Raw genomic sequence first — 7,363 nt, forward strand, 5'->3', positions numbered from 1 at the left:
GATACGATTCTGAACAACTATGATAGTCTGTGTTGGTAGGGCAAGTTCCACAAATTTTTCACTTTTCATAAAAGAGAATCTGTTCATTCCTAAAGAGCTTGTTATTAAACAGGGATCGCACAGTACTACCTAACGTTCAGACTCCTAAGTCTTCTGTTTGCTTGCACTTTGTATCATAATTAATAGGAGAGAAAACATGAGCATAATATTCACTTCAACAATGAGAACAAATTTACCTTTGAATATAACAATTATTATTTCATAAAAACATTCGTCTCAGTGCTCAGCTATTACAGTATATATTCAGCTTCTTACAAGAGCATATATTGACAAAAATTAATATTTTCTGATCGTAGATTGTATTTTATTGGTCCTGTGGTATACATAGCAGCTTATGCATAAGGCATTGGACAAGTCAAGTTATAAATATACAGGCTGAAAGTAATTTCAAGGCATACATATTTAAGCTTACAATAATACGCTTTACACGTAAGTAAGTATTTATATAACACATTTCATAAATTTAAATATTCTTCAATGGAGTAAAAGCAGTGATGCTGTAAATATGACTTTAGAGATTTTCCAAATGTATTGACCTCAGTGATAGCTTTTATGTTTTCAGGAAGTTTGTTATAAAGCTTAACTCCCATGTGAAAAGTACCTTTTTGGCACAGTGCTGTGCTGATTTGAGTCATATGTAAGTTTCTGTTTTGTCTGGTAAAGTGCTCATGTATATCACAGTTTTTTTGTAGTCTCCGGTCCTTGCCTATTACATTTAATGATATCTCCTTTTAATGATATCTCACAGCAATGGTGGTTGTCCTTTCTTTTTTTAACAGTAGAAGTATACAGCCTTTGAAAAAACGCCATTCCTTACTCAAGTCTATAATCAGAAGAAAAAACTTATTAGTAAAGTCATGGAATACACAAGTTTGTTAAAAACCACGAAACACTAACAAGCAAGCAATGTTATTTACAATGTTATGCTCTCACAGGCAAAAGTGATAATTCAGGTTATTCGTAACTGAGAGTTTTTCCATTGCTCCTGTTTCATAATGTTCCACAAAACAATTAAAATATAGTCTTGCTCTACCAAATAGACCCTTTTACAGTATTTTACTAGTAAGCAAACAGAATATTATTATTGGAAAATGTCTTTCGAGCCCTTGCCCTTTACATTTATGTCATAGTTTTCATTAAACGTTATGATATGTTACTATATCATGGAAGAGTTACATTTCTGTAAGATTTGGCCTATGAATCTCAGTTTGGTATCTGCTTTTCCTACTATTCGTTTTATGTAGGCATTTCACTGAGTATCACTCTGGATATTTCACAGTAGATACTGTTTCCAGTAATTTGTCATCAATAATGTAGTTGTATGGTAGTGGATTTCTTTTCATATGTATTCGCAGTACATTACATTTATTTACACACCATTCATCATCAACCATCTGTAGATCATTCTGCAAACTGATACTGTCTTCTTGCATTGCTACTTTCTCATAGACAATTGCAAACAGTTTTAAAGAGCCTCTGACTATTCTACTAGATCATTTATATACATTGTAAACAGTAATGGGTCCTGTCACACTTTTTGGGGTACTCCAGAAATTGCCTTTACTTCTTTTGACTCTGTTCTGTTAACAGCAAAGTGGTAAGTTCCATCTGTAAGCAAGTCTTGAAACCACTCACAAATCTGGTCCAATACTTGGTAAGCTTGAATTTTTTTTTATTAAAAAGGAGTGTGGGCCAGTGTCAAATGGCTTCCTGAAGTTAAGGAACATGGTACCAACCTGAGTGCCATCACCTACAGTGCTATGGATCTTGTGAAGGAACGGAATGAAATGAGTTTTGTAGGATCTCTGTTTGCGGAATCCATATTGAGTTTTATCCTGATTATCAGATCTCTTTGTGTCTGCTTCTGCCCTTTCTACTAGGGTGTGCACTTTCTGTCATTTCAGGAGAGCTGATGTCTGTTGCTTCTGGCTTGTCAGGTTTCCTTGGTCACTTCTGCCTTTTGCCATAGTAGTACAGTTAGCAGCCCACATGAGTATTTTGCGTGCTAGCAGTGACAACTGGAGGGCAAGCGAACACAACCACCTCACTACATCTAACCACATCGGCCACCTGCTTCAAGCATGTCTGACTTACTCCAATGCTCAAATTCTCAAGGCTTATATTTATAACAGGAGTGGATCACTTGTGAAATACTTATTGATTTTTACACTTGCACAGAGTTTGTAACAGTGAATAATTCACCTGATGAAGCATTAAATTGCTTTCCACAACCCAATATGGGCATCTACCAACTTACTGAATTTTTTCTTGAAAGGAGATCACTTGCTCTCTGTTCAGTGCAAAGCTTATCTTCCTATCCATAAAACAGTGCCCATAGTAATTTTTCTAAGTGACACAATTTTGTTTCTACAATTTTCAGAGGACCCTTTAAAAATTCAAGACTCCAGCATTAACAGTATGAAGGACCTCAAACTTGGCGCATATTCCTCCATTGAACTGCCTTACGTAATGCTAATAACAATTTTCACTCACAACCAAAGCTGGTACTAGATAATTTTCAGTGATATGATCAAAACCAGAAAAAAACATGAATAACTCAAAAATTATTACTGCAATCACAAAAAGCACCTAACCCCACAAATGTAATGTCTACCTAGACTCTCATATGAAATTTGACATTCAGAACTGTTCTCAATTTCAATATAACACTAACTACTGAACTATTATTCAAACAAGCTTGAAATTTTAGCTCTTGGAGTGTTTAGACACCCTTATACCAACTTGTAATCAAAATGGTAGGACATCATAGGACAGAATTTAAGTACCCGGAAAATGTTTTAACAAGAGTGATTTCACTGGTAACAGCTCAGTGCTCATCTGCAGCAGCAGTATGCTCCCTACTAATGGCTGAATACACCATGAAATCCCAAACTGGTGATTTTTACCATTTTCAAGTCCATCATGCAGTGAGCTGGCTTTTGAAAAGTTCTTGGAATCCCCAGGAGAGGTCAGCGCAAACACGAGTTGTTCACATGATATTCATTGGACTGTTGCCTGTAAACACATGCCACATCAGTGCTCTTGGAAGAGAGCTGTGGTGGTGACATGGCTCTGTTGTTGTTCCCGCATAGTGATTTGTGAAGATGGAAAAAATCAAGATTCGAGCAGTGATTAAGTACTTCGTAAAGAAAGATATGAAAGCAAAGGACAATCATGCCAATTTCCAGAATACACTGGGGGACTCTGCTCCTTCATATTCAACTGTTGCCAAGTGGACGTGGACGAATGAATTTAAATTTCATTAGGAGAGCTTAGATGATGATCCACGTAGTGGTTGGCTGAGATGTGTCACTACTCCAGAAATCATTGCAGAAGTGCACAAAATGGTCATGGAGAATCGCTGATTGAAAGTGCGTGAAATTCCTCACACTCGGCAGATGTCATCTGAAAGGGTATGCTACATTTTAACTGAAGAATTAGAAATGAAAAAAATTATCTGCAAGATGGGTGCCACGGCTCTTGACGCTGGATTTTCAGCCAAAGTTTCATCTACCTGATGAGCTGTTAGCTGCCTCTGTATCTCATTCACTACCTCATCTGTAGTGAGAGGGGGGGGGGGGGGGGGGGGAAGAAGAAGAAGAAGAAGAAGAAGAAGAAGAAGAAGTGGACCCTACCGGTCCAGTAGTCTTTCCAAACATCTGCATAAAGGTAACCACCTAGTACATACATGCTTCAGAATTGTAGTTACCTCTCTATTGTGCAAGTTGTGAAATTTCAGAAGGCATTCTTTGGTTTTGACACTCTTCTCTCAGAAATAAAATATATCAACAAGGATCTCATCCACTTCAAGTGAAAATTTTCCAGCACCTTTTTCAGCTGCTAGATTAATCAGGTAGCAAATGTAGCATATGATGGCAATACTTTCAGGTTTCCTACGTTTTTACCCATTGAGTTCCTGTCTAATGCTGGTATGGACAGCACAGTGCTCACCACCTTTTCCCACAGACTATCATGGAATGTAACAACAGGTTGTAACTTGACAACTATTTTGCAAGCCTGGAGGAAACTCATTTTCGATATGGGATCAAGGCACTGGAACATCATTGGACCAAATGCATTAATCTACAAGGAGACTACATTGAAAAATAAAAGAGTTTCAGTGATGTAAGTACTTTTTCTATTCCATTCCGAGAACTTTTCAAACCACTCTAGTACTGCCAGAGACACACACAATTTTCAAGGTGCAGGTTCAGATGATGGTAATTGATCAAACATGTGATTACAGTCACATGACTGTGGTAAATAGCTTGGTCACTGATATGAAGGGTGCACACTCCTCAGTAAACAAGTGCGTAGTATGGACTCACGGGGCATGGAGAGACAAAGGACTTGTGTCCAGCCAAATGTGCAAATTACCTCTCATCTTATGTGGTGCCATTTAATTTCTGGACATAACGGGATGGGGTGAACAATTGGCAGATTTCTGAATGCATTGATGGGGAACATGCACTGTACTCGATCTATGTACATAGCTGCCAACTTTTGAAAGGAGCACGACAAAAAATATAATGTTTTTCAACATACCCCAGCTTGACAAAAATAATAACACTTCTGGGCTACAAAATACAAAAATTCATGCTTTGAGAAGGTTGTTTCGATGAAATCACATCTACTTACATCAAAGGCCAATGATTTGTAGATGAACTTAACAATCAAGAAGAAATCCATGTTTTACAGCAGTAGGCATGGTGGATATTTGTTTGGAGCATACATAACATGACTTCCTTGATAAATTAAGCAGAAATGTGATAATTGGAAAAGGCTTTACACAATAAAACTTGTTTAACGTAACACAGGCAAGAAGTAATGTAATACACACTGCAAATCGCATGCTAGTTTGACTTTAAAGTTGTAGTTGTGGCCTTTTTAGCCTCCTGCAAAAAGTCTTGAGAAAATGTTTTGCTATAACAGGGACCAGAACTCCTGGTCTTCAAAATAGAAACACACTCCAGAGATTCATTGGGCATGGATGATCTGATCTGAACTCTGTTCTATTTTTCTTCACAATGCTGAAAATATGTTCATAATCTGCATTGCTATGGGGTACAGTGAGAATAGAGAGTATTACTATAAAAATCTGGTCATTGGCTCCACAAATTCTAATATTTGTGCCTAACTGGAATCCCTTGCAGTATCATTTTGTGGGTCCATTCTTATACCCACGGGCCATGTGTGTTGATTGGCAGGAAATTTACCATTCCATCTCTTCCAAACGTTGCCTCATCTGTAGACAAAACTGAAGAGACAAACAACAGATTAGTAGTTTGTGCAACAAAACATCAACAAACGTTCTCCCATGGTGAGTGACTGGCAGCTGTTAGGCCCTGCACATATTGAAGAAGATATGGATACAGGAGTTGCTTATCAAGTATCCTCCATACTGAAATTGGAGATGAACCACAAGCCAGGGCCAATTGTCATGTGCTAATACCTGGTTCTTCTTTGACAACACATACAATGTGCTCTTCCTGGTCAGGTGTGCAAGCAATGGGTGGTTTTCCTCAGTCAGTAGTCTTTGGTGCTATCAATTATGTCTAAGCAATGTGGTGATACACAGCACCAAAGGCTAGATAACACTACTGTCTTCGACCTGGAAATGCAGCCCTGTGTCCATAACCATTTGCAAGCCTGTATATAAAAGTCACATCTGCCTGCTCATAAAAATCGTGTGTGCCTGCTCATGAAATTAATATCTCACTATAAACTAATTTTTGGTGTCAGTTTTCCGTTTTACTTTCTTTCTGCTGCAACATATGCATTGGTAACTCATTTTCAGAATAAAAATATACTGTTGGAATCCTGTTATTGTTATCAATAAAAAAAAGTGTGGTGTTATGGATATTGCTGTAGCGATGTCATTTCATAGGTTGTTTTCATGCTTTCTTGTATTGGTTCCGTGGAGCCTCTAATTTTCTTTGATTTACAGATCACATTGTACTTTTTACCTGTATTGCCAATAAAATTCAACAATGAATGGGTGAACTTAATGCAGTAACTCTGAAAATAAACTGAAACTCAATTACGATAAAACTAAATCAATGTATAATTAACACATAGAAAAGAAAGTACTACAAATTAACAATGAAATCATAGTGCCAGTTTTTTGAGTTTACTGTATTTAGGGCAGTTTATGAGAGCTGAATGAATAGAAAAATAACCCCGAGAGCATAAGTGGCCTCACGTAGTTTCGGTAAACCACTTTCATGGCTATTAAAATTGCATCTCCAACAAGGATAATAAGTTATAAAAATTTATTTATTGTGGATATTCAATACACTAAGAAGAAAATTTTTTGAGTCATTGGCCTTCTGACGGGTTTGATGCAGCCGGCCACAGTTTCCTCTCCTGTGTCAAACTCTTCATTTTAGAGCAACACCTGCACCAAACTTTCTTAATTATTTGTTGAATATATTCCAATCTCTGTCTTCCCCTACAGATCTTACACTCTGCAAGTCCCTCTAGTACCATGAGAGTTATTCCCTGCAGTCTTAAAAAAATGTCCTATCATCCTGTCTTGTCAATTTTCTCCACATGTCCCATTCCTTGTTAATTATGTGGAGAACCTCCTCATTCCTTATTGTATCAATCCAATTAATTTTCATTATGGTTCTGGAGTACAACATCTCAAATGATTCAATCTCCTTCTTTCCCAGCTCTCCCACTATCCAAGATTAGCTTCCATACAGTACTATATAGCACGCCATCTTCAGGCCACAAGTGGCCCATTGGGACCATCCGACCACTGTGTCATCCTCAGATGAGGGTGTGGATAGGAGGGGCGTGTGGTCAGCACACTGCTTTCCCAGTCGTTATGATGGTTTTCTTTGACCAGAGCCGCTACTATTTGGTCGAGTGGCTCCTCAGTTAGCATCATGAGACTGAGTGCACCCCAAAAAATGGCAACAGTGCATGGCAGCCCAGATGGTCACCCACCCAAGTGCTCGCCACACCCGACAGTGCTTAACTTTGGTGATCTGAGGGGAACCAGTGTATCCACTGTGGCAAGGCTGTTGCCATACAATACTATTCTCCCAAACATACATTATCACAAATTTCTTCCTCAAATTAAGAGCAACATTAGAAACTAGTGGACTTCTTTGAAACAGGAATGCTGACTATGACTAGTCTGTTTTATATGCCCTCCTTGCTTCATTCATCATTTATTTTGCTTCGAGGGTAGTAGAATTCTTTCTCTTCATCTACTTCATGGTCACCCGTTTTGATATTAACTCATTTCTTCCCAGTGTTATGTACAAGCAACACAGAGTTTGGAGTGTTTATT

General features: G+C 38.0%; 1 pseudogene; it reads right to left on the reverse strand.

The window, feature by feature from the left end:
* Window positions 1–6,978: 6,978 nt before the first annotated feature.
* On the reverse strand, window positions 6,979–7,096 carry LOC126274377 (5S ribosomal RNA; annotated as a pseudogene).
* Window positions 7,097–7,363: the final 267 nt, after the last annotated feature.

The sequence above is a fragment of the Schistocerca gregaria genome, chromosome 5, assembly GCF_023897955.1.
Source record: "Schistocerca gregaria isolate iqSchGreg1 chromosome 5, iqSchGreg1.2, whole genome shotgun sequence".
NCBI lineage: Eukaryota > Metazoa > Arthropoda > Insecta > Orthoptera > Acrididae > Schistocerca > Schistocerca gregaria.